This window comes from Apteryx mantelli, chromosome 8 (genome assembly GCF_036417845.1).
Source record: "Apteryx mantelli isolate bAptMan1 chromosome 8, bAptMan1.hap1, whole genome shotgun sequence".
Lineage (NCBI taxonomy): Eukaryota > Metazoa > Chordata > Aves > Apterygiformes > Apterygidae > Apteryx > Apteryx mantelli.
The window spans coordinates 38,048,875-38,064,799 of record NC_089985.1 but is presented as its reverse complement, the minus strand read 5'-3'; the positions used below and the strand labels follow the sequence as shown (position 1 = coordinate 38,064,799).

At 39.4% G+C, this 15,925-nt stretch overlaps 1 protein-coding gene across 6 annotated transcripts in view; it reads left to right on the top strand.

Annotated features, from left to right (window-relative positions):
- Positions 1-15,925, top strand: part of DAB1 (DAB adaptor protein 1) — a 176,269-nt gene that overhangs the window by 78,518 nt on the left and 81,826 nt on the right. The gene's annotated exons all lie outside the window — the stretch shown is intronic.

Below are 15,925 nucleotides of genomic sequence, written 5' to 3'. Positions count from 1 at the left end.
AATTTGTATTATAGACTAGATGTTAAAATATTTCAATTAGGCTGAGTTGCTGCTGAAACTCAAAGTGAAGGAATGGATTAAGATCAGATAGAGCTGTGTAAAGTTGGCTGTCAGATACACTCAGATGCCTGACGGTGGATGTAAATTATACCACGCTGTGGCTCTCTTAGTTAGTTGATCTATGGGGTGAGATTGAACCTGACTGCAAAGGCGGCTGTTCATCTTTCTTCTTGATTGAGAAAAACGTGCTGGTGACACTGAACGGCAAGTAGCGAGTCAAGGGAGGAGGTTGAGACGGGTAGATCAGTGATGCTGCTGGCAACCTTTTGGAAGATGAGAAGTTGACAGAACCTCTGGCTCAAATCTGAGATAAAATACAAATTTCTGTGATTTAAGAAAAAAAAAAAGCTCATGACACAACTGAGTTTAACTTTCTCATAAATGTGATTAATTTTAATAAATATGTGTGAAGTACTTTAGAAAAGAAAGTGAAGTAGTTCATGGAATGTCATTTATATTTAGAAATTGTCATTTATAACTTGATATTTTGTATTCAGGTACACTTTTATGTTCCAGTATATAGGTAGCTCTCACTTCTGTGCTTGCTGTGAGAATGAGGACATGATTCTGCAGAGGATTTTCAGGTTTTACTTTTGCTTTCCAATGCACAGTAAGAATGATCCTGGGAGCATTTAACCCTGAAGCAGATCTTGAAAAATCTAGTTTTGGTTGTCTTCATCTGTCTTCCAGGTTGCATACTATCCAGGAGTGACAGCAAAAGATGATGAGTAGTTCTGTGATAGCTGAGTCCTACTTTTTCTTATGTGGATTCTTCAATATCTAATAATGAGGTTGAGCTGATGCTGCAACTTTTTTCTCAGTGGGGACATTCAGTTGGATCTTTCCCCCTGTCTGGCTTCCTTTCTTCATGGAGCCTATAGGAACTTGATGTCTTTCATATGCTGTTAAATTTGATTGCAATTAGTAGCTCAAGTCATTCTAGAGAGATGCAAATGTTTGTAACGCATGTGTCTTTAGGAAACCAGCTTACAAAACGTAAGAATGGGTATGGGATGACTGAGAGGGAAAAAACGTAACCAAAAAAAAAAGTTTGCCTTGTAAACTGGTGATTCAGTAGAGGAAATACTGGATTGATGGAGCTTGGTGATGAACAGCCACAGCTGTATATTTCTGTTCTACGGGTGCCTAATGAAGGTCTTAGGTCAGAAGACAAACCACAATGATGTTACTTAAAGATACTCTAGGGAACTTTCCTATATGTAGGGCAAAATATATAACTATATATTTACTTTTATATTTGAGCCAGCAGTGGTTGGGAAAATCATTGTGAATATTTTAAAAAAATTAAGAAAATAAAATGAAAAATACACCTTTTTTGGCTCAGCTGAATCATATGCAGTTCAGTGAGATGATACTTGGCTTGGATACACTTTTCACCTGAAAGAAATGCAGCAAACTGATGCCAAGACTTGGGAACAAACAGAATACCCCTTGAATTGATGACTTGAGGAACAGTTCCAGCAGAGGGGCTGAAGATGTATGCTGTAAACTTTCTGTCTCTGTTGTGAGTGATACTAAGTTTTCAGTCTTCGAGTAAAAACACTTTTGCTTTACAGATTCTTCTAAGAATTTGTGCATTAGACTTCTGGCAACGAGGAGGAAAAATTACAAATAATTAAATTTATCCAATAGAATTATTAGCTTAGATGAATCTAAGGGGTAGCAGAAAATGAATTTGATTTAAAAAAATGTTGTAGAATTACGGGCCTTGAGATCCCTTGAGAAATCACCATGGTGGGATCTGGATCATACCTGACAGAAGTTTGTCAAAGCTGCTCTTATGAAAACTTTAATGAATGAGCATATAAAACATTGTTATGTAGGTATTTTCATGGTCCCAGTACATAATAGAAAGTTTTCCTTCATATCTGACTTGTAAATGAAGCTGATTTCTTCTTATCTTTCCCAATGACCATACAGGGAAAAAGTAATTGTCTTCCTTTTAATGATGCTAATACCATAGTATGTCTGGAGAATGGAATAAAAAACAACATTGCAAAAATATAGTACCATTATGTGAGCTGAGTTTGTCTTCTCATATAATGCTGTGTTCAGTTATAATCTTATTATCACACAAAGATATTGAAGAAATTAAACGTTACAGGGAAGAGTAGCCAAAAAGCTGGTAGATAAGGAAAGACACGAGACAAGTTGGAAAGGATTAGGATGATTAGTGTGGAGGGTAGACAAGGTTAAATTAGATACTTCATGCTAATAGATCAAACAAGAGGCAACTGCCTGAAGACCAGTAAATTCAAGTGTGTGTGTGTGGGGGGGGGAAGTTACCCCAGGGAACTGAGCACTGGGAGATGTGAGTGGGGCCGACTGCTGAAAAATTTTTTGTTAAATGGGTGTTTATCCTGAGCACCTGCATACCCTCATGTTTTTCCTGAGGAGCAGAATCCCATCCCATTCAGAGGGGACTTTCTGATGCTGGATTTTGCAGATGTATTGACTGAATAGAAAGATGAAAGGCTTGGTTAGCCAGTTAGGCAAAGAGTCAGAGATGGGACTGCTGAAAACACGTACCTGCTGTGCCTCGTTTAAATGTTAAACTACTCTCCAAATCAGTAAGCTTATGGGAAAAGGACACCTCTGCCACTTCATAGTGTAGGTAGACTGACTGAGCAGGAAGAGGGGTGAGCAGAGGCAACGAAGATGATAGAGGATGAGCATTGATGGTTAGAAGCCAAGGTGCAGTTCAGCGGGGTTGCTCGGTGGGTGAGTGGCCGAGCCTGGCGCTCTGCAGCACTGGTGGGTCGCTCCTCCGCGGTGATCCTGCCCTTGAGCGATCATGCGAGGAGAGAAGGCAGCCAGCCTGGTTCCTGTTTTGCCAAGCCCTACTTCCATGTTACAGGTTGTTTTAAATCAGAAGGCACCAGTACCTGGATAAGGGCTTCGGCAGTTGTTAAGTCATTAGACTTTGATCCCTTTGAAAAAAGGGGTAGCGCACCTCAGCGCTTCTGCCCCGTAAAGCACGCGCGTGTGGCTTTCTCTAAATGTCTCATTACCGTTCTCTTCTCCTCCACCGTCATTTTCATTAGCCGGCATTGTTGGAGTGGAGCTCTCAAACACCACCGTCTGATTTCAGCACACTGAGCTGCTGCTCGCTTTGCACGTGATGACAGGAGACTGCAGATGGGCTTGCAAAGGGGACCCTCAAAAATCTGGTGGAATCCAAGTTTTCCTGTAAAACCAAGGGTGGGCGAGTGTCATGACTTTCAGTAGTTACCCTTGTAGTTTGTTATTCAATAGCTCCACACAGAATTGTTAATATACTGGCCTGTAAATCCTGTTTGTCAACAGAGATGTGCCAGACAAGTGAACTAGCACTTTAAAGTACCTACTGTTGGGTAAAGTATGTCCTCATGCAAGTGTGGATCTGACAGACAAGTGTATACTTTAGCGTATAATACAGTATTTGAATGTAAGAAATGTTGGAATTTTGTTGCCTATCTTTAGGGTCTGTCCTCAGATTTTGCTGAGTTACTCAAAGAGTGAGCTTGTAGAGGGTCGTAAGGACATGTCTAGCCTGCTCTGAGCAGATGCACCCTCTATAAATCAGTTCACATTGCTGCTTTAAGTCTGAGGAATATTGGAAGGACAGCACTAACACAAATGGTATTGTCTGCTGGATTCTTCTGCTGTGGTGGTGCGTTTAAGATCTGGTGTTCATTGTTTTAATTATGGTAAGGTGAAGAGGTGTTGGCTAGAAAAAGATTACGTTGAGGTTTAGACTATGGCTTGCAGTTCAGATTCAGATTTAAGGTGAAAGAGTTTAATTCTTGCAAGCTATTTTCGCAAAAGCCCCGAAGTGAGTAATTCTCATGTGAGGGGCTGGTGCCGGGAGGGATTTGCATCACCCTTATGTCTCTGGACCATAATTAGAAAAATCTGAGCAAATACTCTGTTGTGTACTGAGCTAGAACAAAACAGAGCACCGAGTTTGGAGCTGTTGTAGTGATTGGAACCTTCTGTGAGCTTAAATAACATGGCTTGAGTGATTAACATTTGACTGTACAGGGACATTGCAATGAAGATCTTTTCTCTGCCTTCATCAAGAACTTAAAACTTTCTGTTTCATGAGAATATTAGACTGGGAGGAACTTTGAGTCCAGCCCCTCACAGTCAGATAGTTGTGCCAAATATATATAGCAGTTTGTAGTCTGATTCTTTAGTGTCATGTTGCTATTTCCAGTTACCTTCTGTGTATGTTAGAGGAGTCTCTGAGTAACCAGTATGGTTGAATGTTGGGCTGTCTGGCTGCAGTGTAGTGGGGTTTTTTCTTTCTTTTTTTTTTCTTTCTTTCCCCCTCAAGCTTCTTTACTCTTCCTGTCTCCACTGTAGTGATGTGCTTCTGCTCAGAGGCTGTGGCATGTTTCTCAGGTTTGTCTCACAATATCATGTTCCAGAGCTTTTTTCCCCCCATTTCCATTATTAATCTATAATAAGCCTCAGGAAGATATCGGAGTAAATGATCTGTATTGCCTTGTTTCCCCATTCTCACTGTTCTTGTTGAAAGACTGCTTTAGAAACTGGCTGGCTATTAGGAACACCCTTCTAATTGCTAGCATGAGCATCAAATATCCATATCCAGTGTATATCGATATGTTCTTTACTTAAGACCATTCTTGGTGTTTATCTCCTTCATGTATGTACATAAAAAACAACTTTATCCTCTTTCACCTTGGTGCTGAGTCCAAAAAAAAAAAAAAAAAACTGGCCTCCTCTCCTGTGTTAGCTCTCTGGTCCCTTGGTTATCCTGGTAGTCCTGCCCTGCACCTTTCTGTTTGAATTCACCTTTCTAAATACAAGTGACCAGAACTGGCCCAGTTTCTGGATGAGATTTTGCCCAGGATGCATGGAAGGCACAAATACTTCTTATTCTACTGAAAGTTGTGTTAGGTAAGTCCAAGTGTGCTAGATAAGGGCTGGCAAAAACAAGAACTTGCTTTTTTTCATCTCATTTTCTATATAAATGATACAGATATATATTTCATCAAATGATATTTAGCTATCATGAAGCAAATAACTTTTTAGAAAGTTTATAAGTATTGGGTGTATCTCAGCTCTCTGCAAACACTTCCCTTCTATCTGGTGAAACCAGGGAGATAATCTGACGAGGTTATGCAAAGCTCTTGGTGCTGCATGCCTTTAACTGCAGGGAGAGGTGAGGGAGCTAAGAACATGAAAGATCATTTTTCCTTCCACATTTCCCCCTCATTCATGTTCTAACTGAGCGAAAAGAAATCTAAATGTAAATAACAAAAATGAAAAGCAGAATATTTCTTTCTAGGGCAGACTGGAGATGTCTATCTTTGCTGTACAGGTGGAGAAAAAATTACTGGTCTTCTGAAATACTACTTTAAAGTTCCAGGGACACTTTACTCTGTTTTTCTTTTAAATGAGCAAACAGATGCCCATATTTAGGAGGTTATTGTATTTTTTTATTGGATAATATGTCTTTCTTTGGGTTGGCTTGATAGAGCACATGGCTTTAATATTAGATCTTAAGGAGTGTAGAGCAAACATGCTGCTATCTCAAATCCCTGTTTGGCCTGTGGAAAAGAAAATTTGGAAAGCTAGTATGAACTTTATATATCTGAAATCCAGGAGAAGAGATTCGCATCTTCTGCTGCTGCCTTACTTGAGCAGATGTGTAACTGGAAGCAGCTAACTTTCTGGTGCTCGTGGGTGGCAAGGTGCCTTTCATTTATAGGATCTGTGAGTCAGGAGAGCTGCAACCATTTGCAGCAGCTGAAAATCCTCCCCCTAATGTGCGATGCAGCCAGTGTACTGCCCTGAAGGCAATGCACGCTGCGAGGAGAAAGCTGCTGGTGGCTTGCAGATAGGCAACATGGGAGACAATTTGAAGAAGGCTTAATTTAAACTCAGTCAGGCATGGCAGCCTTGAGCTCAAGGGCCAGATTCTGTGCTCAGATATACACACTAAACTTCCGTTTCCATCTACGGGATGTAAGAAAACAATGCTGACATCAAAAATATGATCAGAAAGCCTCTTTTTCATCCCTCCTGTATTTCATTTCTGCTAGGCTTTTTTTCCTCTTTTCTTCTATATCAGCTGTTCCTTTTCTCTTTGAAGAATATTTGACTGAATTTAAAATTCACTGAACTATTTGTCTCAAGACTTAAACCACATGTGGATATAATTATGTCTTTTTATATTTGCTTAGGAGGACACAATCTTATTACTTGTTACCTATATAATATTAGCAATGACACATTTTCTTGTGCAGGGTTATAAGTGATGTGTTTTCATGATGAAAGGGAAAAAAGGATGGATTTTTTGAATAAAATACCTTGACCTTTTTCAATAAAAGTAAACAGGTGCCGTGTTTCATATGTTAACCCCTCTTAGTTAGATTTGTTTTAGAATCTTTCTGTATGTATTGGTCTTGATCTTAAAAGACTGAAAAGGAATTAAGGAGACCAAAGACTCCCCAAGCATTCTTATAGGCTGAAATAGCAGGCAGGCAATCTTGCTATGTACAATGCTTCCTTCCCATCTTAAACAGTTAGTGTTAATATGGTAATGATAATTGTTTCTATAAATTAGTCTTAATTAACTATTTATGTAATAAGACACTTACGGATCTGTATTTAACAATTATGTGAGTTTTTTCCCCTGGTGGTTGTTTTCCCTGTATATTTCTTTTCTGTGCTGGTACTGTCTTCTGTGCAGTATTAACTGTGATATCCAGACTTAAAATTTGGTTTAGGTGATCCTTAATTAACACAAAATGATGCATAAATGATTTAGTTAAACAGGGGGTTCCTTCCCTTGGTCATGCTGTAATTGCTGATTGTAATTTTTTTTCTGTGATAAAATGAAGCTCCCAAATATCCCATACCCCAAGCTGTGGGGCCAGCAATTGCAAACAGTATTGTCATTCCGCAGTTTTTAATGTGTGACAATATGCCCCTCTGTCTTTCGCATGTGAAACTCTTCTGTGCCAGATGTTGAAATGCCTCTTTTAGAGTCTCCTGTATTTAATACTGCACTACCACTGTTGAATCAAAATTGGAAAGAGGAAAAGTTGCTTAAAACAAAAGCTTCTGGGCAGTTGATTTACACCGGTACTTTTAGACAGAGAAAAGAGTAACAACTGTATGAGCTCATGTCTCATTTGGTGTCATTTAAGGTATTTTGAAGGGGCATGTGAAATTCTGTAAGGGAGACAGAAGAACCTTCTTCGTCTCCTGCTTTTTAACTAGTTCCCACTGGTCTGGTGGGGACTTTTTTCCATCCTGGAAATGCTGGCTCCTGCTCTGCTCTTTCCTCGTTGTATTTTCCTGTGTATATGTAAAGCATATACCACTATTTTATGTATGTAATTGGCTGAGGCTTCTGTGCACTGCCTAATGTAAAGCAGACATTTCCCTTTTTACTCTGGTTTATGTTTATTGCATGCACTATATTGTTTTATGTGCACACTGTGCTTATCGAATGCCTGGTGTAGTCGGACATTTTTATCTTCCATTCTTAGTATCATTAGTGCTGTTTTCCTAACTGATTTTCATCAAGCAATAGTTTAATTCACTTCATTATTTTGCAAAGCAGTTCATATCTGTTGGATTTCCCTTCTGTTGCATTAAAAAACACCAGTGTCTCAAAACAGTGAGAACCTAAGTATTTTTAGCTTTGTTTTTCTTCTTTTTTGATGTGTTCTGAGCATCTTAGGATTTCTGTAACAAAGCCAATCAGTTAAAGCCAAATTCTGATAGCTTTACAAGTTAATTAGCACCTCACTTCATCAGTAGTCACACTGAAATTAATACTGAAGCAGGCATATCAGAATCTCATCCTTCGTCTGCATTTAGTGAAGGTGATTTTGCAATATGTTAATTTGTATCGTGTATGGAGCATGTATAATTTTCAGTGCTCTTATTTTTCGACCTGTTTAAACTCAAGGTCTGAAATCTTACAGGACTGGCTTGCTCCGGCTTGTCTAAAGAATATACAACATTTAGTCAATTACTGGAATTTATTCTGATTAAGTAACACCAACTAATATATTTCTGTGTTCATTCACTTAGAAGGTTGATATTTATTTTACTATTTTGGTTTCTTTTTAAGTGTATGCAGCTTAGGACTCTTGATGTAAATGGAAGTAACTACATGACTAAAGTAGGAAAAATAACATTAGCCTAATCAACCTTTAATTGCCTGGATTAGTGTTAGGGTAAGACCTACAGTAATTAAGACAGTTTGCAAAAGCAACATGCTATTCATATTCAATCGATTGCATCCTTAGATTTTCATTGCATAGGCTTTTCTTTCAAAGATTGAAAGAAATGGTGAAAAGAAATATTTACAGTGTCGGTGATCTCTGGTATAGATGAGATCAAATAATTGGAATTTCAGAGACTTGATATTTTGGGAATAGTAGAGATAATTACTATTTATTGTTGTCCCCTCAGCTGCAGCATATCAAGGCAAAGTAGCTACAATAAATTACTGTTCCTTTAGAGATGGTTATTGCGGGAGCAGTTCATGGAGCGCAAGCTGCGCCGCTGCAGGCGATGCTCTCCAAACGCTGTCGCTGACGGTACGGCACAAGAAGGAAGCCAGAAGCTCTGCAGTGGACTTCCCTGCGCGCACCCGCAGAAGGGAACTCCTTTCGGTTGAGCTGATGTGTTACCCGAGCCGATCATGCTAGCGCAAAGCCAATTTTACACTGCTGCAGTGGTGTGTAGGGCTTAATGTGGTGTAAATGTGTCAGTACCACCAGGCTAGCTAAATGTGCCTCTCATAAACGAGCAGTTATTCCCAATACGGAGGTATTGATTTGGAGTACACTGAAAGCAGAAATCAGGACCATATCTCTCAGGAACACTGGTCATGTCTGGGTTGTTTGGTAGAATTATTCTTCAGGGGGTTGGGGTTTTTTTGTTAGTTTTCTTGTTTAGCATTTATGCTGTACCATCACGTCTTTCCTTGCTTCTTGGGGCAGCACAGAAGCTGAGGAAGAAAGTGTTTAGCGTGTTTGCCACGAGCACGTTAGGCAGAACAGACTGCCTGCCTGCTGGAACGGAGACTTGTATCAAAATGTAAGGAACAAGTTGCAGGTAAATGTTTCTTTCTTTTAATCAAGGTTGATTAAATTACAATCAGAAAGATATCCCTGCTCCCTTAGGCGCATCACAGCCTTGTTATCATCTCAAATTCTTCCAGCCTTCCAAGAGAGGTTTTTATTAGCTCTTCCTAATCCCCGAATAATTACTCTAGACAAAGAGCTATTTGCAGAGAACGTCTTGTCTAAGGGAAAGGGATTCGCAAGGAATCACAGGCCCCAGTAAGTTCTCCAGTGCTCTGTGACACTAGTCTCCCTGGTTGTCCTTGATCTTAAATCACAACTGGGTCATGCTGCTAAAGAGCTGCTGGGGGAAGGAATGGTGTCTGTCAACAGTGTGGCCTCGCTCTTGGGGTGATGGGGTTGAAATCCTAGTCTCGGTACTCAAGCGCTGTGCTTAAAGAAGGACAAGAACTTTTTGAACAGACTGGTGAATGAGAGAGAAGCCTGTTTTTCTTGCGAGAGTTTACATTTGCCCTTAGAGAAGCTGTGGAGCATGTCTGCACGGCTTCCAGAAGTCATGTTGCTACCGTGTGTACTGAGATGTGTAGGCGCTTCCAGGTCCCGTCCGGAGGAGACGGAGCGTTGCAACGGGAGCTTTAAGGAGCCCGTGTCCCCGCTGCCGTGGTGGAGATGGGCCTTCTGTGTTACGCGGGGAGAGTCGGATGTCTGAGCCCAAGGTTAGAAGCGCCCATGGACGGATGGAGAAACATCTGAAATCCTGCCCCGTGCTATGTCCAAGATGCCTAACTCCAGCCCATGCGGCTACGTTTGCTTCTGCTTAAGAAAGAGCCCTTGAATCCTCTTGGGATTCGCACCTCGTTCTTTGCTTTGGGCTGAGAGCGATGGTTACTCTGTCCTTTTAAATACTGCCAGCGCAGGGAAAGGGGGATGATTTTGATGACTGTGCTGCTGCCCTTTCGTAAAATAGCTGAGTGATTACAAAAGTAGGAGGTAAGAAAACCAGCAGGATCATTAATTCTTTAAAGTTTCCATTTTGTCATTACAGCTCCCTCTAAGACAAGGTTCCTAGTTTCTGACCTTGTTATACTTCAGGAAGCAGCAATTTTTGTGGGGTGTTTTATGGCAGCAAAAGGAAAAAAGCTAGACAATTTTATATACTTGGAAGTCATTTATTTACTGGCTAATAGAATGGTCACCAACACCCAGCCACTCTGCGCACACCTATTCCTGTTTTAAGAGAAAATGTCTTTACTACTGCAAACAGAGAAATTATAAGTGGCTTGTTCTACAAAACATACTCCCAGGGCTGGAAAAGGTCTGTGTTTTTTTTTTTTTTTTTTTTTCCCCCCTCCTCCACCTCCCTCTCAAATAAGGAAACTTAAATTACTTAAGGGACTACTTAGCTTCCAGTGGTGCAATTAGATTAATGTAGCAGGAATTTTGATTTATTTTCAGAGATGGGTGTATGTTTCTAGGTCAGTAATTCTATTTAGAGCAAAAGATCTTAAGACTTTCTAAAATAAATTCAAATGCCGTGTTAGGTGTGCTGTTCTCCATTTGAATTTCTGTTTAGTCTTCATATGATTATTTTTTTTCCTCCTCTTTTCTTGAAGTGGCATATCAGTCCAAAAACTTTAAAGTTCAGAAGCAATAAATGAATTGGGAAGGAAGGAAATAATGTTTAAATTATGATCTTCCCTTGTGTTATTGGAGGACCATTTTCAATCACTGTACTAGTAACAGAAGCCTGGAAGGGGGCAATTGGAGAGGTAGTGAAGTTTGCTAGCAGTACAATGTTTTCTGAAGTAGTAGAAATGAAAGTCAACTGTGAAGCATTGAAAGATACAACAATATTAAATTACTGGGCAATCAAATGGCAGATATAATTCAGTGCTGATAATGTAAAACAATGCTCATGGAAAAAAAAAAGTAATTTATATGCACCATGGTGGGCTTTCATCTCTCAGTTGCCACTTTGGAAAGACATCTGAAAGTTTAGTTCTACAAAAATGCCACGTCTGTGCTCAGCTGCAGTTAAAAATGCAAGTAGGCTCTTAGCACTTGTCAGGAAAAAATAGAGAACAAACTAGATAATATTACGCCACTGTGTAAATCCATGTATCTAAAAGCACCTGGAATTAGAATATGCTGTTCTGGTCTCTCTGTCTCGAAGGGTCTAGTAGTACCACGAATGGGATAGAGAAAGAGAAGAACTATAATTAAAGTTTTGGAATAGCTTCTGTAGCCGCAGTGACCCTGTATCCAGCCTGGAGAGTGTATCATAAAGGACAAATTTCTTCGTATTAAACAAATGTACAATATATTGTGGTAGTGTGCTATTTCTTTGGTGATGTGTTTGTTGACATACTCCGTAATAGGATCATTAAAACTCAGCCTTTGGAGAAACAAACAATCAAAGATTTACGTGAGCCCATCTTTGAATGTTCAGGATGCCATATGAGACACAAAATTAACTAAGATTTCTTATGGAAAAATATCCTCTGGCAAACTATTAAATGAAAATTATGGGGAAGTTGGTTACTGCTAGTTTAAAAAATATATATATATATATATATATACCTTTCCCATTAGATTCTCAATATAATAAACTTTCTTCATGATAGCTAAGCTACCCAGGAGGATTTGTGGTAAGTGTTGACTTAAAACAATCCCACCTCCTTAAAAAAAACAACAAAAAAACAAACAAAAAAACCCCCTATACTCTTCCTCTTCCCCAAAGACTTTCTTGCTTAGTCCTTGAACACCAAACTGTGAATCAGTCTGTTGCCCATCTGCTGCCATTTGCAACCATTTTTGAGTGCAGTTGCTAAGATTTGTGAGTGAGCTAATTACCCGACAATATCTGAATTTACAACCTGATAGCTAATTATTCTAGATATGCCATGTACTGTAAGTCTACGTGTAAACAATAACTGGAAAGCACAATAAATCTCCACAATAAAATTGAGTGTTCACAGAAGAATTCTCCATTTGCATCTCATGAACAGAAATCCTCTTCTGTCATGTTTCCCATTCCTAGGCCTTTTTGTAAGGTGACTAGTTATGTATAAACATGGTTTATCCATATTGCAAATAATGTATATGCAATTGTAGTTTGAATACTAATCCTGAAATATAGTTTAGGCTCCTTTGTATTCATGATAGATTTTATGAGCCTTTCTCATTGCTGGTGATGTCAGCAGAATCTCTGTATTGAATTATGGATTAGACATTTAATCAAGGTCTGTACATTATGATACAAGTCACTTCTCTGTTTTCTCCTGAAAAATGAAATAAAAAAAATTGATTCACAATGGAACTGAGTGAAGACCTGATAAATAAAATTCGACTGTGCATCTTGTACCCACTGTCTAACAACATGGAAATATAAAACAAGAGGTGTATGTCCAGCAGGCATTTCTACTGAAAGCCAATGGTATTTTCTACATCAGTCAGGAAAGAATACAAAATTCAGAATCTTTTCTGCCAGCTCTGATCCACTTTTTTGTAGTTGTTCCTGCAGATGTTAGTTTTAAAACATCTGCTTGTCCTGATGTTTCTTTTCTGAACATCTTGAAACATAGCTGAGAAATAGCTGGAAGACCAATTCAGGACCACCAGTCTCACTGGTTTAGCAATTGCATCTGTTTTTTTCAAATAATGTTTTTGTCTGTCTTTTAAAACCGTTTCTACTAGTTGCTAGGATACACTTCTAAAAATGGAAACTGTTTACACAGTCTCAAAATGATAAATCTTTGTATTTCACTTACTTTTTGCCAAGACTCCTTCATTATAAGGCACTGCTGAAGTTTACCAGGCTCTAGAAATTGTCATATAATCTTGGTTTTTTGTTTGTTATAATCAAAGAAATACATAGCTGACTAAATGAGTCTTGTTTTATCTACTATTATTAACTTGCGTGCTGAGCTTTACAGCAACACTTTTCATAAGGATGTTAAGTCAGCTCAAGCCTGACCAAAGCATTTCTTCACCAGGTGATATGCAAGTGTTACTGGACCAGGTGTTTATAAGGTAAATAAACATAAAAAAGCTCTTTCATACATGTACACATGCATGTACATGCTGTGCTTTAAAAATGAAGAGGGAGAGTTCTCAGTCTTTCAGTCTGCTTGCAGACGTTGAAAAATATCTGTAACAGTTATTTCTCAGGTCATATGGAGAGAAATATGTTTTACTGGCTCACCTTGCAAAATCCTTGGAACATGCTAATACTGTAGTCCAGTCCAGGCTAATAATCATGTAATTGCTGGATGATGTTGCATGAGATATGGAGAGTCGGTGCAATAGCTCACAGACACCAATTGCGGGAGGTCGCCCATCTCCTCTGCATCCCTCCTTTGGGTGTTCGCTCCTGCAGTTCACCTTCACCTTGCTCTGGCACTTGTCTGACTTCTCCAGGCTTTGATTCAGTTCGCTAACCCAGCAGAAAGAAAAAATAAGTGGGTGGCTTGTTGCTGGGTTTGTGAGCTGACACGGGGAGGGATCCAGTGACCCCCAGAGCTGGTGCTGAAGAGGGGCCGGGAGCAGAGACAGGGAGAAGGGAAGGGTAGAGGCGAAGGCGGACACCTCTGCATTGCAGGAGAGGTGAGCTGTTAGAGCAAATCAACTGCTTGTGAAACTGCACCTGCTGGTCAGCATGCTCGCAAGCTTGCAGTGATAGCCAAATGGCAATGCCATGCTTTAATCTTTAAATTCTCAAAGACCGTGCCTACAGGAGGAGTCCCCTGAGACAGATCCTTGGAGTCTGAAGCCTGAAGTCGTTACTACAGGGTGACAGTATGCAAAGAAACAGCCCTTCTGGGAGGGAACAGGCCTGCCTTAAGAGAGAATTTATCTGCAGTTTCATCTGGCATCAAATTTCCCACATCAGTGTGCATTTACCTCATTTGAAGGTTGGAGTAGCTGGATTTTCATGGGATATTCCCTTCAGGTGTCTATTTCCTAATTTTTGAGATAGTGAAATGGCAAAATTATTTGAAACAGTCAACCCCAAAAAGGAATGCTAAGTAATTTTCCTAAAGGAAAGCATAGAAGTTTTTAGGTGAAGAACATGAGATTCCTTTGCGCACTGGATGGGTATGCTCAGAGCTGAGAAGGCAGTGCAGACCAGCCAAAAGTCCCTGTCAGAGTCTGCATGAGGAGTTCTGTGTAATTTTTTAATTGCTGCTTGCCAAAATGTGATCCCAAGGATTGAGTTTTCCTTGTCTTACACCATCTGCTGCCACTTTCCGTGTGCTATACTAATGTTTGGTTTTCTAAAAAATGAAGGGCTTTTTTATGTATCAGCATTCTTTTAAAAGTAAGATCTTGCAGTAGAAATATTTCTTTCAGTATCTAGTGTTTCAGACTCACTGTTGATATTTTTAATATCAAATAGATTTTATTTTTGTGGTCTCGTGTGGGAGGGTGCCTGGGGAAAAGAATTGGCATTTAAATTTTAAAAGATTTATTCTTAAATGGTAACTCTTAGATTACTCTTGTTAGCCACTGTTGTGAATAGTCTTTTAAACCGGTCCAGTAGGCAGTTAAATAATTGCTACGGACATAATCAACAATCAGATTATATTGAATGCCTGCAGACTCCACCGTAAAGGTCTAAGGAAAACTATTAAAGATGAAACAAAACGTACCATTTAAATCCGAGCATGAGAGCCAGCCAGACAAAGGGGACAGATTGCAGTTTGATTACCCCTGCAGAAGAACATTTAGAAAATTAATATTAGGACATTGGTAATTGAAAGCATTTAAAAGTATTAATGTGCTCTTTTTATTTTCTTTGATTTAAAAAGGTCAGTGACAAAACATAGCTGTGGGCATATGTGGTACCTAGGGCAAATACTGCACTAACAGCGATAACGCGCTCAGTTCCGTTTTACAGCTCCTGTAGGTGTCAGAGGACTAAACTCTCAAGGGCAGTACACAGTTGCTTAATATTTCATGGTGGCCAGAAACATGCCTTCATGTTTAAAAGCTTATAAAAGTAGCTGCATACGTAATGAATTAGAGTTTCATCCTCTAACGATTTTTCTGCTGCGGCCTTTCTATCTTTGTTGTTTAAAGGCCACCTGAAGATTTGTTAACGTACAAAGGTGAATGAGCATGAAGGAATTTTGAGTCTTGTGCATCTTCCTGTGTTGTTCAGGGATGACTTCCCAACTGAAGAAAGCTAAAGCTACTCTTTCCTCTCTAACCTCTCTTTTTGCTTTTTATAGTTTAAAAAAAAAAAAAAAAGCTATATAGACTGTAGTCATATATATTATTCCCTGTGACCTAGGAGGAGAACCTGCACATCGCCTTTGTCTTTTGCATCTTGTCGTGGGCATTGCTCTGAGGAATCTCTCCTCGCTTTGCCTTACCTATAGGTTGCTAGAATGGCATAAAAGAAAACATTATGAAGCCAAGAGTCAGGTCCATTATTTTCTGCCATAGAAGTGTATATATTGGTATGCATTTTTCAGTCGTACCTCCTGGCAATATAATAGGAGATGAAATATAGGCTTGGGCAGCAACTATTGGGAAGGAGAGTTACAGATTTTTCTTCTGCAAATCCTGAAGTTTATAGGGTATTTTATAGGGATATGGCTGGTCAGAAGTAGAATCAGTAATGTGGTACCGATAATTAGTAAAAGCAGGTGGAAATCCACAGATAATCTGAGCGCTGCAGAAGGGTACAATGGAATGAATAAAACTGTGTTCCTGGAGACCTCTATTTTTGCTGCAGTAACATCAAAAACTCGAAGTTGCTGTTTGTTCCTGCCTTTATT